Source organism: Hibiscus syriacus, unplaced genomic scaffold (genome assembly GCF_006381635.1).
Source record: "Hibiscus syriacus cultivar Baekdansim isolate YM2019G1 unplaced genomic scaffold, ASM638163v2 tig00111069_pilon, whole genome shotgun sequence".
Classification (NCBI taxonomy): Eukaryota; Viridiplantae; Streptophyta; class Magnoliopsida; order Malvales; family Malvaceae; genus Hibiscus; species Hibiscus syriacus.
This window is the reverse complement of record NW_024062970.1, coordinates 35,219-52,080: the sequence shown is the minus strand read 5'-3', so window position 1 is coordinate 52,080 and position 16,862 is coordinate 35,219. Positions and strand designations below refer to the sequence as shown.

At 36.7% G+C, this 16,862-nt stretch overlaps 3 pseudogenes; 2 read left to right on the top strand and 1 right to left on the bottom strand.

Annotated features, from left to right (window-relative positions):
* The first annotated feature begins 222 nt into the window (after nucleotides 1-222).
* On the top strand, nucleotides 223-4,471 carry LOC120151736 (annotated as a pseudogene).
* A 1,103-nt stretch (nucleotides 4,472-5,574) lies between these two features.
* On the bottom strand, nucleotides 5,575-7,720 carry LOC120151760 (annotated as a pseudogene).
* Nucleotides 7,721-11,556: 3,836 nt separating this feature from the next.
* On the top strand, nucleotides 11,557-15,974 carry LOC120151759 (annotated as a pseudogene).
* The last annotated feature ends 888 nt before the right edge of the window (nucleotides 15,975-16,862 follow it).

Here is a 16,862-nt window from a genome sequence, read left to right as displayed (position 1 = left end):
TGAAGGGTTGCCCGGGATATCCCGGGTTTCATGAAAGTCCGCCCTTGTCTGAATCATTCAGAATGTACTTTAATGTTGAATCATTCAGAATGTAATTTGATGCTGAGTCAGTCAATACTGAATCATTAAGAGGTACGAAACAAAAACACTGAATATTAAACGGTTCAACATTCAACGCTGAATGATTTTATTCAGAACCAAACAAATAGCCCCTAATTAACTTTTTGGGTTGCTTTCCAGATTTTTCAATTCTCGCTATGATCTCAGCTATCAGTTCAATCAGGAACCATAATTGAGCTCATTCAAAGAACTTCTGTTTTTGGAAAAATCTTCCCAGAATTTTGCGTCTTCGTGAGGCAGGTAATTGGGTTCTTTTTCGTGTAGTTCCTTTTTTTCAGATTTTTTTAATTGAAACTGGTTGATTTTGGTTAATCTAATGTAAATAAATAGCTGACGGTGCAATTATTTCAGCTTGTAGTTTATTAATGATGTAATATTGGAATAAATTTATGACAGAATCATAGTGCAATAAATTATTTATGCATCATTTCTGGAAATGGGTGTTTTTAATTTGTAATTTTTTTTAATTATAGGCTATTTTCTTTCTAAATTAGGTTATAGGGTTTAGACCGTTTAGTTTGAAACGAATTTTCCTTTTCTGGAATAGAATTGAATTTTGATACACGTTTACATACATCAATGTTTGCTGCATTTTATATCCTGTGTAAGGGTGGACCTGGTGCCCGGGGTATCCAGGCAATTCCAGAGACGGATGATGCAGGTGATCCGAGACAGATGATGTTGAGCTGTCAGATTGCACCTTGATGGCGTTGAGATACCATGAATTGAAAGATCAACGCAAAGGCGGGAATCGATTGTGGCATGTTCTTCATTGGGGTCGTTTTGAGTATATTTCAGTCTTTTAGCAATAACTTTGGCTACATGTGTCAGAATCGCGCATAAGTCCTCAATCCGGAAAGCTCTTTTCGACGCGCACGCTCTCCACATGAGTTATGCTCCATGTGACCTTTTTTTCAACCTCAAATTCTGCTCCGAATCGTTAGATTTAGATTTTTTACTATTTATGGTAATATTTCGATTGTCAATTAAGAAGTCAATTTAAATCCGATTTAGGTCAGATTTTTTTGGAGATTGCTTATTTATTTCGAATTTCAATTTAGAGTGATTTTCGAGATTTTACTATTTTTGGCAAAATTTGAATAAAGACGATTTTTGGCTATATCAGTCTGACTTGTGGATTGATTTTAGATGGTTTTGATTTTATAATATTTTATTAAATCTTAAAGAATTTTTTTCTCTGATTTTTTAGGCGAATTTTCTCTTGTGAATCATCTGTTGAAGCGCCTGCAAGATAATCACTATTCTATCTAACGTCAACGAATCTCCATGATGCCCGAGATATCTCAAACAACTCCTCCACAAATGTCACTTTAATATAAACTATTGCAACTTTTTGAATTTTTATCCTAAGTCTACCTATAATCCTGTGGATAATTTCGTTCTACGTCAACTGTTCCCAACCTTGCTGTACTCCATGACTTTTTCTGTCTTTTCTGAATATGTTATCTGTAGAGTGGATGAATTTTTCTGTCGTTTACGAATCCATTATAAGTTGAGAGATGTGGATACATCCCAACGACTTTTGTTTCTTTTCATAGATTTAAATTGTTCATATATGCTTTCATCATTTCTTCTTTTAATATTTGAATAAAGGAGTGTGCTGGTTGATCCACTTGTAGCTTGTTGTGATGCATAAAGCGCGTTTATTGGGGAAACAAAAGAAAGATATAAATGCATATATGGGAGTTTTGGGTGTAATAATGAAAAAGCGAGTGGAAATGGTGCTGTGTTTCCTTCAGTTTTCGATATTTTAATTTTGCGTGCCTTCCATCTTTTATCTTGTTTCAGGTTTTGGATGGTTCTCACTTGTTGAAAGGGGGTTTGTCTGTGATTCCTAAGAGATGAGTCGCACAAAAAATGAGAGGGAAGATGGAATTTTCTATAAGGATCAGACCGAATCGTCGTTGATTGATGATGGCAACTGTGGAGGAGGAGGCTCAGGTGGCGGAGTTGTTCTGAAGAAAGGACCATGGACGACTGCTGAAGATGCAATTTTGATTGAGTATGTGAAAAAGCATGGGGAAGGCAACTGGAATGCTGTTCAGAAGCACTCTGGACTATTTCGTTGTGGAAAAAGTTGCCGCTTACGTTGGGCAAATCACTTGAGGCCAAACCTGAAGAAAGGGGCATTTACTCAAGAAGAGGAGCAGCTGATCATTGAACTCCATGCAAAGATGGGAAATAAATGGGCTCGGATGGCTGCACATGTAAGTGTTCAATTACTGTAAATGTACTAGTTTGTTTTAATGATTGATTAAATACATTAATTTATTGAACATAAAAAAAGTGTTAGATTACTACATTTACAAGACAAAGACTTTGAACAATTGATTGATTACTAGTTTGTTTTAGTCGTGCCTTAAAATGAATAAACCTCATCATTAGAATTATGATTATTTTGTCTTAGAAGTTGAACCATAGCAATTTATGTTTTCCAGAGTTCTGTGGCCACTATTCCACCTTGGAAATGCTAAACACTTGCGCAAAGCCTGAAAAAGTTTCACTTACCAAATTTGTATTCATCTGTGATCTGTCTTTTAGGTGTCTGAAACTTTTTCTTTGCGCTGTTTTTATTTTCAGTTACCGGGTCGTACAGATAATGAGATAAAAAATTATTGGAATACCCGGATTAAGAGACGTCAGCGTTCTGGGTTACCTCTCTACCCTCCTGAAGTGTGCTTGCAAGAGTTGCAGGAGAGTCACAGTACCGGTGCATTTAATGGAGGGGATAAAGGACCTCATGATATCTTGCAGAACAACAGCTATGAGATACCTGAGGTCATATTTGACTGTTTAAAGGCAAGTCAAAATGTCCTGCCTTATGTTCCTGAACTTCCTGATATGTCTACAAGCAGCATGTTGATGAAAGGTCTAGGTTCTCAATATTGTAGTTTCATGCCACCAACAATCCATCGCCAGAAGCGTCTTTGAGAAGCTACAACCTTTTACTCTGGTTACACTGCTGCCGTTAAATATGAATTCCCATTGTTTGAGCATTTTCAGGATGATATCTCGGACAAGGCTGCTCGATCCTTTGGGCTGCCTTTTCCGCTTGAACCAGATCCTGCAACAAAGAACTCCTTTCAATTTGGTGTATTCCCGGGTAGCCATGCCCTTCAAATGGCAATTTCTCTGCTTCAGAGCCTGCTTTCGAGGCTGTGAAGTTGGAGCTCCCTTCACTCCAATATCCAGAAACGGAATTAGGTAACTGGGGCACATTTTCTAGCCCGCCACCATTACTTGAGTCTGTTGATGCTTTTATCCAGTCACCACCACCAACCAGCGGAGCAGAGTCAGATAACCTTTCACCTCGTAATAGTGGCCTGCTAAATGATTTACTTCATCAGTCAAAAACTCTAAGCAGGGCAAAAACCCATGCATCTGACAAGAGTTCAAACTCTACAACTCCCGGTGATATTGTTGAAAGTTTCACTTTCAACATTTGTCAGACAGAATGGGAAAACTGTGGCGAACCTCTTTCTCCAATGGGTATTTCAGCAACTTCTCTTTTAAGTGAGTGTATCAGTGCAAGCGGTAGTTCGTTGGATGGACAGCCACCCGCTGAAACCTTTACTGGTTAGTACCTCTCTAATCTGGACTTGCTACACATGATTACATATTTTTACAAAAATGTAAATGGAAATCATACTTTGATATCGAATGATATTCCTATCAAGTAAAGTGGATTCACATATTCAATATTTTTTTAATCAAAACTATGGAATCCGCAAAAACTGGATTGGATTTTGGCTACTTTTAGCTATCCGTTATCATCCCTACTTTTTACTAATATTCCAAGTGTATTGTCGAGAAATTTTGATGCTCAACTTCTCTCTATTGTTTTCCTAGTGTTTAGTAAGTTGATTTTGGATTTTTTTTTTCAGAGTCGCATGTGAAATCAGAACCAGCTGATCATATTTTGACCCCCGAGATAAAAAACAAGTCTCCTATTCGGTTGGATAGTTGTTGCCATGATACATTACTTGCTTCTAGTTGGCTTGAGCAGGGTTGTGGTTACGATAAGGACCAAACGGTCATGACCAATTCCATAGCAACCCTTCTTGGTGATGATTTGAGTAGTGAGGACAAGAATATGGCAGCTGGAACATCTATCTCAAGTCAAGCATGGGGCCGTGATTCTTGTGCATGGAATAGTATGCCTGCTGTCTGTCAAATGTCCGAACTTCCTTGAGACCCGCTATCTCAATTGTATGAACTTGGAAGCTTCTGCTCTTTGTTTCATTCATCGAATGATTTGTTTGATGTGTGTAGTCAAGCGGGCCTGATCCAACAAAGTTCATTTGGGGCGAGACTAATATGGTATGAGCCATGAATGTCCGGTTTGTTGTGTTTGATGTTTCTTTTCCTGTTGAACTGTGAATGCGTATGCCGATACGGAACTCTTAGGTATACAAATGCATTCAAGGTGGTGTTGAAATTTTAGAATAATTGTGCAATTTCAGCATGGAAAATTCTAGTCCCATGATTTTGCTGTTTGATGAACAGTGTGTCTTAGCTGATGATGATTTGTGTAATATGACACTTTTGGATGAACACTATTGCTTCAGTTCCTCTCTTCTCATTCAGACAATCATTTGGTACCTTTCTGTACTAGCAGACTAGCAGCTGCTGTTTTGATTAGTATTTCTAACACAACTTGCAGTTATCCTAGTTTCTCGATAAATATTTTTTTATTAAACTAAAGATGATTATAAAATTTAAGTATTTTTAACCATCTGATAATAAATGTTCAATCATTCTCGCAATCACTGGTGTGCTCAAACCCGCAATTCATAAGAACTTCAATAATTCTTTTAACCACTGAGATAATTTGATTCATATTTCTCGATAAATATTTTAGATTCTCATATTCCATAATTTATATCAACTGGCCACAATTTTAATAAATGTCCCCCCACAACCTAATTTTGTAATACCAGCCCTTCACCCGTGGCCATCTCCAATCCTAGTCCTTCATCAAACCGGACCAAGTCTGGCCATCAGATAGTGATGAATCTTTCTGATTCTCCTGTAAATATAATTGCATACCCAAATACATGCCTATATATACAGTGAATATAATGATGCTCACGACATGTAAAAGGCAGCATATACGAATTATAATCCGGTAGTATAAGATAAATTTAATGATTTGATCAAACAATGATCGAAACCATACAGCTTTAAAACAAAAGTAGCTATTGTTATTGGAATCCATGCAAAATACTGCTACACAGAAAACCATGGCAATGTAGGATATTATATCAATAAATAAGCTATTTCCTGCTGAAAACATAAAGCTACGGGACCTCAATAGCATAACAGAATCCGGAATATAGGAACTAGGGAAAAAGGTGGGTTTCACTACAAATATGTTGTAGCTCGAGCAAGTTCCGAGATGCTAAGACAAGTTCCGAGTGAAGATTTTATTGTTTCGTGGCACTGCCAGAGTTAATCATGTGACTAAGCAGTGCTTTTATTGCTTCTGAAGTTTTCCCTCAATAATGCAAATTTTTTCTTGCATTGATTTACAGTCTTCCCTGGAACAGCGGTGGCCACCCGTTCCCAACGCTGAGGGGTTTCCTTTGGGAATGTCTTCAGAGCCTGAACCAGTGCTCTTTCTTGTACAGCTGACCATACATCTTGTTCTGAACTTGATGAAACACCATTGCTGGAAGCCACATCAACAGGACTACTTGCAGTTTTACCAGAGTCCCCGGGGCTGCTTGTCTTGACAGCCGTGTTTTCAGTCTTTGAAGGTGTAGAAACCCCTTGAACTTCCTCCCTAGTAGAAAGTGGAGAGGCAATAGACACTGCTGGTTTCCTCTTTTCTAGAAAAGAATCGAATGCTTTGGTAGCATCAGGCTTCTGGAGGAGGACTGTTTTGGTGGCTTTCAGAATTTCTTCCACAGATCTACCTGTACCAATGAACTCAGAAATAACCTCCCACCTCCGAGATGTACCTTTTGGATATTTCTGGGTTCCTTTCCTCAAAAGCTCAATCTCTTCTTTGGTCCAAGGTTTCTCCTTCTTCTCAAAGCTGCTTGATAGGATATTTCCATTGGACTCCACAGAACCATTCGGCTGTGACTTGTTCGTTTCATCTATTTTTTTCTCATTCGCTTCATCTATTTTTTTCTCATTCGCTTCCCTATTGTATCCACGAGCATCTTTAATTATTTTAGCCCGCTCTAGTGCTTCTTTGTTATCCATTTTATCACATAAACTTCTAAGCTGCTCAATGCCAAGGGTCATACATAGGCTTTCTACATCATCCTCGGAAAGATCAAGCAAATGTTGTGATAAAGCAGGTGCAGAAAGTGTTCGAAGGCGAGTTCTTTCTTTGCGGAGAAGCTTCTTCTCTTTCTCCTTTATTTTCTTATGCTGTAAAGAAGCTTCAGCCGCTCGTTTCTCCTCCTCCTCTTTCCGGCGTCTCTCCTCTTCAGCAGCCCTAGCAGCTTCTTCCTCCTGCAACTGCTTTGCACGAACCTTAGCTTCTTTTTTCCTCTGTTTCTCAGCTTTCACTTCTTCCTTTCTCCTAAGTATTCTCGGGTCTCTCTTATAGGCATTGTCAACAAGTGCACGTATCCGAGTATATTCCTCCTTCCTAGCCTTCTCAGACAGTTTTGCATTCTGCCTCTCCATCCACCTTTTATGGTCACGAGACTCAGCTTGTTCAAGGTCATACTCATCTGCATGAGGGAATTCCCTCCAGCTTTTAAAATAATACCAAAAATTATAGAAATTGTCGACATCTTTTAGTGGAGTACTGTCATCTCCCAAAGTTGGGATAGGTTGGGCCACTGACCATCGGCCATTCCTCATGAACGCTGGACCAAACACCTTGAAGAAGTCTTGTGGGGCACATTCAGTAGGAATTTCATCATCAAACTCATCAGTGGAGTCATAGATTCTTCTCTTTACAGGATCGATCAAAATCTCATATGCTTCTTGGACGGACTTGAAGTGATTATCTATTTCATCCTTCTTCGCCTGTTTTGCAGCCTCGGTCTCCTCTGCAAGAAGAAGATTTGCGAGTTTGTCAGGATGATATCTCAAGGCAGCTTCACGATAACTTTTCCTTATCTGATCCTCAGTGGCAAGATATCTCAAATGGCTCAACCCAAGCAACGCATAATGATCTTGCTGCTTGCCATCAGCACCAGATTTCTTTTTCCCTTTGCTGCTATATGAATCAGATGATGGCATATACATTCTCCTTATCATTACCAACTTTCTGGTCATCAACTTCCTCAGTATCCTCCTCTTCACAACCAAGGAGTTTAAGAGCAACATTATGAAAAGCAAGTCCAGCAGGTTCATATTTTGAAGCCTTAACAGGAAGACAATTTGAAGAGACATACAGTGGCTGTCCTTCCACAAGCTCCTGAGAATACGTTAAAAGCTGAATGCTTGTGTGGACCGCCATAAAAAAATATGGTGGGTACACAAAACCAAACAGGATGAAAAATGAGAACCGATAACCAGGAATAGCTTTTGTCTAGTCAGTACCTAGTTTAACAAGTTGCCAAACAATCTGCAAAAGTAGCAATCAGTACAGATCATGTTAAAATGGTCACAACAGATATATATATATATACACACACACACACGCGCACACACACACACACACTAACTAAAATGATGCAGCCAGCAGATAATTTCATGATATAAGCTGGGTGACTAGGGAATATATGGTTGACTAAAAAAACCAAACTGCTTCATTAGAGCTAGCAATGTATGAATAAAATAAAATAAACTGGATAAAAGTAATTTAAACCCATATATGCTAGATTTTCTTAATATTTATATCTTCAAGCACAAACCCCGAAAGCTCAATCCTTTCTACAATGAAAGTAATCACCCAAAACTAGATTCATTATTCTTGTATAAGAGCACATGAATCAAACAATTCAAAATAACTTAGCAAGCCACAAGAATCAAATTCAAACAGAATCTTAAAACTAATTTACTAAAGAAGCCATGTTTAAGCAGCGAATAAGCTCACAAAGCCTATAGCTACGGGAAATTGGAATGAACTGACTATCACTCCTTTTCCCTTCAAAACACTTTTCCCTCAATTTTCCAAACAAGATAGATAAAAGGCTTTTAATCAATAATGAACAAAGATACAACAAGGCATCGAAGGTTTGCAACTCGGTAAATTTTTACCTAATGGGTTACAAGTTTTTAATTTTATTATTGATTGGTTATTTTTCTATCAACTTGTTCAATTAGCTTAGCAAGTTGACTGATACGAATTAGAAGTTTAGAACAGAATCTTAAAATTGATTTGCCGAAGAAGCTAGGTTTAAACAATGAATATGCCCATATGGGGGATGAATGAAACAGGCCACCACTCCTTTTCGCTCAAAGACCCCTTTTTTTCTTTCTTCCAAACAAGTTAAAGAAAAGGCTTTTAATAACTTAGGAACAACTTCTATCAAAAAAAAAAAAACTTAGGAACAAGGATCCAACTAGTCATCAAAGGTTTGCAATAAAGTAAGAAGTTTTGACATGGTGAATTACAAGGATAATTCTTTCTTTGTTTTAATCATTGATTGGTTAAATTCAAACAATTAGCTAAGCAACTCAAAAGAAATAATATAATGGAAAATTGGAAACAGAATCTTAAAACTAATTCATTAAAGAAGCCAAGATTAAATGGAGAATAAGCTCTTAGGAAAAGGCAAAACAGACAATCAATTCCCTTTCCCTTCAAAAACCCAGTTTTCCGTCCTTCAAAACAAGAGAAAGAAAAATATTTACTGTGCCTGGAGGAGATGAAAATAGCGGAGTTGCGGTGGTGGTAAGCTCGAGTTCTTTCAAAATCTTCTTCATCTTCAATGCCATTGCTCTCTTCACCTCTTTGGCCGTTGTCGTCGTTCAAATTACATTGGTCCGAGGTGAAACCAAAGCTGAGAAACAGGTGGTGGAAGTGATTAACAAGTTGATGTGGTTGGCTTCTGTCTGTACTTCAGTTGCCTTTATGGCCTCCTCGTATATAGTGGTCGGCCGGAAACATGAGTGGGCTGCAATTTTGGTTACTGTCGTTGGGGGGTCTGATAATGGCCGGGGTTCTTGGCACCATGACTTATTTTGTGGTGAAATCGAAGAGGACTACACGGAAGCGGGGAAAGAATTCAAGGAGAAGCGGATCCAACTCTTTGCTTCATTCCGACTTCACTAATTCGGAAGTTGAAGTCGATAGGATTTATGCCCTCTAATACGCTCGAATCTATAGCTTCCGCCGCCAAACGAAAAGATGAACGTTAGAAATGATGCATAAACCGATGTTCGAGCTTCCGAAAGGCGGTCTTTCATCAACGATGCATCACTTCACGTGCAGAATATCAGAGCTCGAATATGACTCGAGATTTCTCGGAACACTCGCAAACGCTGCACTGCGGATGTTCGTCCGGCCTGGCATTATCACGAATCACCCAGTTCATCGGATTCGAACCAGGCGTATGCTTTTAACTCTTCAATAGTGTCAATATCTATCAAAGCCCTGGCTATGAAATGTATGAATGATTAACTTTTTGCTGGGACTAAACTGTATTATTAGTACAATAAATGCTTGTTTTGCAAATGATAAATACTAGTTGGACTAATCCACGACTATCAACGAATCGGAGTTATTTTACTTGCGCATAATTTTACTAAGAATTAATACCAAAATAAGTGCCTACACTTATTTTTTTTTAATAGGTGTCTAAACTTTTTTTAACTCATCTCGGTGTCTAACGTTTTTGTATTCTCCATTAGCGTTTTAGGTGTCTGGACGTTAACCGTAGTTAAAAAAACTCGTTAATTAACATGTGTCAGGTTCTGGTAATTTTAAAATTTTTATTTAAAATAAAAAATTGAAAAAAAACTATTTTTTATCAAATCTTGAAAAATTCAAAATTTTTAAAACCTTAATTTTATTCTCTTTGCCACCGCCTGCCACCATTAACACAGACAATCGGACGAACACCCAATAACATATGATCGACCAACCATCCATCCACAAACAAAACCCTCACGCTTTTGCAACCAATCAAACACCAAATCTCCCTAAAATTTTAAATTCCTAAACATAAATCGTTAAACCAAATACCCAAATTCCTAATAATAATCTCAAATTTATTATTAAATTCAACCCAAAATATAATTAATTGAACATGGGATGATGGGAAGAGCACAGGCGAAGGGAATGATGGGGAGAGCACCGGCGAATGAGAGGGGAATGCGGCGGACTGGGGGTTGGAATTTGACAGAATATTTAAAAAAAAATTCTCAAAAATACTATAATATGACACATGTAATCTAACGGAGTTTTTTAACGGCAGTTAATGCTCGGGCATCTAAAATGATAATGTAGAAAAGGCACCTAAAATTGGTAACATAGAAAACGTTTAACACATGGATGAATCAAAAAATAATTTAAGTACCTATTCGAGAAAAATGATATAGTTTGAGCACTTATTTTGGTATTAAGCCTTTAACTAATGGTTAAACTTTCGTCTGAAACTCGTATATTTAGATTTCTTTTGACTCATCGACGTTGAAGTATTTTCATCTAAATCCGAATTGAGAAAAATAATGTCTTGATACTAGGCTGATCAGACGGTAGAGATTAAGTAAAAGTTTTAACTTGAGTTTGTTAATTTAAAAAAAAACCAAAAAGAAAAATAAATTGAAAAGGGAGAAAAAGGATGGGAAAGAATGATATTAAAGTTTTAGGGGGAAATGAGAAATAAAAAAAGTTCAGAAATGCAATATCTTTGTGATGATTTAGGAACTAATAATAGACTTAAGGATCCATTTGAAAAACTCTAAAAAAATTAATTCATAAATTAAACGACTCTATATCAATAACTAAAGGGAAAACTACATGTTTAGTACTTAAATTATTAGTTTTGATTTGTTTAAGTACCTAAACTTTCAATTTTTTCAAAACCATAACTAAGGTTTAATTTTTATTTTGTTTTAGTACTCATCGTTAAAATTTAATGTGTTTAATACCTAAACTATCAGTTTTGATTCGTTTTAGTATTTGAACTTTCATTTTTTTAAAAACTTAACGTTAAATTTTAAATGTGGGTAACGAAATGAAACAAAGACTAAAGTTTTAAACATCGAATACTAAAATGAAACAAAAACCAAACTTTACATATGTTTTTGAAAAAAATGAAATTTTAGATACTAAAACGGATTAAAACTGATAGTTTAGATACTAAATGCGTAAGTTACCCATAATTAAACGTATAAACTGTAGTCCAATTCGGCCCAACCCATGATGTTGCAGAATCAACTGGATTTTATGTAGACAGAACAGCTATTGAAACGGCGTCGTTCCAAGGATAAGATATCAATTTATAATTATATTTATTCCCCAAAAAAAATCCTGAACCGAGAGCGAGATGAATATAGCCTAAAACCCAAACCGAAATCCCTAACCCTAAAAAACAATGGAGAAAGATAAACACGCATCCAAACGGTCCCGAGATCGCGACGGCAGGCACCACCGTGACTCCGATCGTCACCAAGACGACCGCGAATCCTACCGCCGTTCGGACCATAGATCTTCCGCATCGCGCCGTGACGAGCGCGAGAGATCCTTCAATAGGGAGGGTTCGAGAGATAGGAAGCACCGTGAGGGTTCCTATGAAGAAGTCGAAGCGAAGAAAAAGAGGAAGGAGAGAGAAGAGAGTGAAGAGAGAGGGGAGAAGAGGAGAAAACTTGGAGAAGAATACAGAAGGGAAAAGAGAGAGAGAAGGAGGTTTGGGGATAAGGCTAAAGAAGACGATGAAATTGAGTTATCCAATGGCGCCAGTGGTGGTGATCAGGTACACAATGTGAGTCTTTGAATTCATTTTTTTGTTAGTTTTATCTTTGCGATGTTTGCCTTCTATTGTTTGCTTGGCTGTTGGGAAACTGAAATGAAAAATGAAGTTTAATTCAAAAACTAGTGACAAATTTAAAGCCTTTAAGACTAAGCTTGTTATAACTTAGAATTTAATATGATTTTGTTTTCTATATCATTTTTCTTATGAAATAGAGAAGAAAATATTTTAATTAAGTAGCAAATATAACAACTTTGGTTGAAAACTAACCTTATTGCTTTATTGTTAGTAATCTAATCTGAATATATTTAAGTTTCTCTTGATTTTTATTTACTTGGAATGAGTATTTTCATAATGTTTCAGGGTAGGAAGTTTTTTTTAATGTTGTTTTCTGGGATTTAAATGGATATTACCAATGAGATGTGCTAATAAATGCTGTTTTAGTCCATTGTAATAAATGTTGCCCGTGAATTTCACTAGTGAAAGAGAGATCTAAAACCAAAAATTAGCGACTGTAAAGTCATGTTGTGGATACTATTTAAATGCACTGATTTGAACATCAAATCTCCTTGATAATATGCATTTCTTTGAAATTGCTACTCCCACTGTGAGTCGACTGTTGCATTATGGTATACATTCGGTTTAGATGGTCCTTGGTACTTATTTATTACATAAGTTTTTGACCTTGTTTATCGGAATTTATTTTTCCTAGTTCTTTCCTGGACTGCCAGTTTCATCGATTTATGGGTGGAGGAGTCATAGTTGTTGCCTTCTTACATTTGCGGATAATTTGAGGCTTGTAGTAAATAGAAGTTCATAATATATATGACATTATTCAATGTTGATCCAACTCTTCATTTTTCTTTAAGTATTTGTGTTGCACCATGTTTGAATTTTGATGCATACTGAGTACTGACCCTTTGGATACATGGAAATATTGGAAAAATTTAATATGCTCATGACACACACTAATGTCTGTCATTCACATCTGAGTTTGAATAACCTAGCTTTGATGAACTTTCAAGGAACTTACCTGTCTTTTGTTGTCCTATTATTAATGTTTCACCATTTTTTATAAATTTTATTATATACACACTAACTTAAGCATAACTTAGATATTAGCTAACATCACATGATAGTATGAGATATGAAATGTATAATAATGCACGATATTATTTGAACTGTAGAATGGCATCTGATTTCAATGGATTTATGTTGAAATTATGCTAGTTTAAAATTGATCTAAAGTTATATCATATTGCTGAAATCCTAAGTTTGTATGCTGATGTAATTTACTTTTTTCCATGCTTGAAGGGTGCTGCTCAGGCATCATTATCGAAGACTGGTCACCCTCCTCCTACCAAGGTATCTTCAATTTCTACTGCTGAAAATAAAGCATATAGTGTTACCGGATCTCATGAGGTTACTGGATCTAGTACAGATGTCTCTTCATGTAATGGGAAAAATGGTGCCAATTTCTCTCTTGATGCCTTAGCCAAAGCAAAAAAGGCTTTACAAATGCAGAAAGAATTGGCTGAGAAAATGAAGAAGATACCTGCAGTAAGTTCATCTCTCTTTTCAAAAAGGAAAAATTCCCTAGTTGTTCTAAATTAAAAATATTCATGTTGCATTGGTATTGTTATGTGTAGTTGAACAAAGGCCCTAGCTCGAGTTCAGTAGGTACTACTGGAAAAGTTCAGGGACAAGTCTCATCAGCCCCTCCTGCCTCTGCACCTGTTGCTTCTTCAATGCCATCTACTACTGGCATGGCTGCTGTTCCGGGCCTTGCATCAGTACCCAATTTAGAAGCTGTTAAGCGTGCTCAAGAGCTGGCTGCTAAGATGGGATTCCGCCAAGATCCTCAGTTTGCTCCTCTAATAAACATGTTTCCTGGACAGGTGCAAGTAGATGCTCCAGTTCCTCAGAAACCTACCAAGGCACCTGTTCTACGTGTTGATGCACTTGGTAGGGAAATTGATGAACACGGTAATATCATAAATGTGACAAAACCAAGTAATCTTAGCACCCTCAAGGTTTGTGAAATTCGTACTCTTGGTGCAATCATTGTTATTTTCTTATTTCAGTGCTATTTGTGTTACTTTCAAGGCTGTTATTTAACTTGAACCATCTGATTTTTCAGGTCAACATTAACAAGCAAAAGAAAGATGCATTCCAGATCCTTAAACCTGAGCTGGAGGTGGATCCGGAAGCAAATCCACATTTTGATCCTCGGATGGGAATTGATAAGAATAAGATTATTAGACCAAAAAGGATGACTTTTCAGTTTGTAGAGGAAGGAAATGGTCAAAAGATGCAGAGATCATCAAATTGAAGGTATTATTTGTTTTTATTTCTTGATTCTTCCATCAGTTTTATGGTCTGTTTATTACAGAATCAATTTGGAGAAGCGAAAGCAAAAGAGCTAAAGGCAAAGCAAGCACAATTGGCAAAGGCAAAGGCTGATATAAATCCCAATTTAATTGAGGTGTCGGAAAGAATTATAACGAAGGAGAAACTAAAAGACCCGATTCCTGAAATAGAGTGGTGGTAAGTTGATAATCCTTTAATCAATTCTATCACTTAGGAGACCTTGTTTGATTTAGCATGTCATCAAATTAAACCCGAAAAATCCTTCAGTTGGTTATTATGTGTGAGGATTGAGGAAGATATATTTATTGCTCAAATACAATTCTTTGTAATGGTTATTTTTGTTGTACTTTCTGCTTAAGCTGTAAACAGATGTTCAGAACTCTTGCCTTCTTGATTATGTTGTCAATATTCAAGCTGAGAGTTGTGTGCCTCTTCACCATGTGTATAAAGCCAAAAAACTTTACATTTACTTTTGGCATCATATGTAATTTCCATATTAAAAAATCTAAAGGAATCATTGCTATCTATGTTACTAGGATTCGGGTACAGGTGTTGGGTACGGGTATTTTTGTTCTTTTTAAAAGGTTTTTCCTTTTTATTTGTGGGTCCTTGGAGGCTTGGACCATGTTTGCATATCTAAGTTTGAATATTAATAGTTGGATCAACATAAATTACAACTGTTAGGTTATTTCATTCTTTTACATTACCTTTTTCTTATTGTTTTTGGTATATTTCAGGGATTTGCTTATTCTGGTTTTGGGCTCTTACGATGACATTGCTGATGGTGTGCTAAGTGAAGATAAACTGAAGAAGGAGAAGATTACGATTTATGTTGAGCATCCTCGTCCAATTGAGCCTCCTGCTGAGCCAGCTCCTCCCCGCCACAGCCCCTGAAGCTAACCAAGAAGGAGCAGAAGAAACTTCGGACTCAGCGACGTCTTGCCCGGGAAAAGGATAAACAGGAGATGATCAGACAAGGCCTGGTAGAACCTCCGAAGCCGAAAGTTAAGTTGAGCAATTTAATGAAAGTTTTAGGCTCTGAAGCTACCCAAGATCCAACTAAGCTTGAAATGGAAATCCGAAGTGCTGCTGCTGAGCGGGAACAGGCTCATGTCGATAGAAACATTGCTCGCAAGCTTACCCTGCTGAGCGCCGTGAAAAGAAGAGAGAAAGCTTTTTGACGACCCAAGTACGGTGGAGACAATCGTTTCGGTTTACAGGATCAATGACCTCTCACATCCCAAGACCCGCTTCAAAGTTGATGTTAATGCCCAAGAAAACCGTTTGACTGGTTGTGCCGTGATCTCAGAGGGCATTAGTGTTGTAGTTGTGGAAGGTGGAAGCAAATCCATTAAGAGGTATGGGAAGCTTATTCTTCGACGAATCAATTGGGCTGAAGCTGTAAACGAGAATGAAGAGGGAGATGATGATGAAGACGAAGAGAAACCGCCTAACAAGTGCGTGTTAGTTTGGCAAGGCAGCGTCGCGAAATCAAGTTTCAGCAGGTTCTCGGTCCACGAGTGCATCACCGAAGCAGCTGCGAGAAAGGTGTTTGCCGCTGCTGGAGTCGGCCATTACTGGGACCTTGCGGTTAATTTCTGTGAGAATGATTTTTGATGATTCTCTTAAAAAGGCTGCCGAGTTTAACAAGAACTTGGATTTTCTCTAATCATATGAATTGTTTGTATTAAGAACTACTTCATCGGAGCCCTTTTTTCTCCGATCATTGTTGTGAATTACTTCGAGTTCTGTCTGTCGAATGTTCGGATTCAGGTCGAATTTGAGTATCGTAATATCAATAGTTTTGTCTAAACCAAGTTCTACATGAACAAAATTGGTCCATACACTTCAAATATTCTAATTAGCTTTCCGACTATTAGTACCGTTTTAATTTATGTGTTTTATCAGTCTAACCATTTTCTTACCAAAAAATCAGTTTTTTGGCTATATCGTGCTAAGTAGAAAGTTTTCAAATTAACTTTACATTTTCTTACCATATGTAATTTATGTGTTTGAAAATATAATATCTCTTCGGCTATATCGTGCTAAGTAGAAAGTTTTCATTGAGAGATTTATCTATTAAAATTAAGTTTATAATGTGAATTAATTCAAATTAATAAAGATGAAGTTTTAAAACCGGAAGAACAATAAAACAAATATTAAAACGTCATATAAACCAAAACCAAAACGTCATATAAATCAAAACCAAAACGTCATAAAATATCTCATTAAATGAAAAGTATTGTTAGTGAAGTATCAATCGATGTATATTGTTGATGCGATGTTTTTATATATATTTTATTACTAACATGTTAAATGTCATGTTATTATTATTGATGATATATCATGTGTCACGTCACTTAAAATGATGACATAATATATATCATATTATTAATTAAATATATGTAAAATATAATATTAGTAATATATATATCAACAACATACGTTAATTAATAATTTTTTATCAAATAAAAGTTATTTTGATAAAAAATTAAAATGTTTGGTTAAACTATTTCTGGA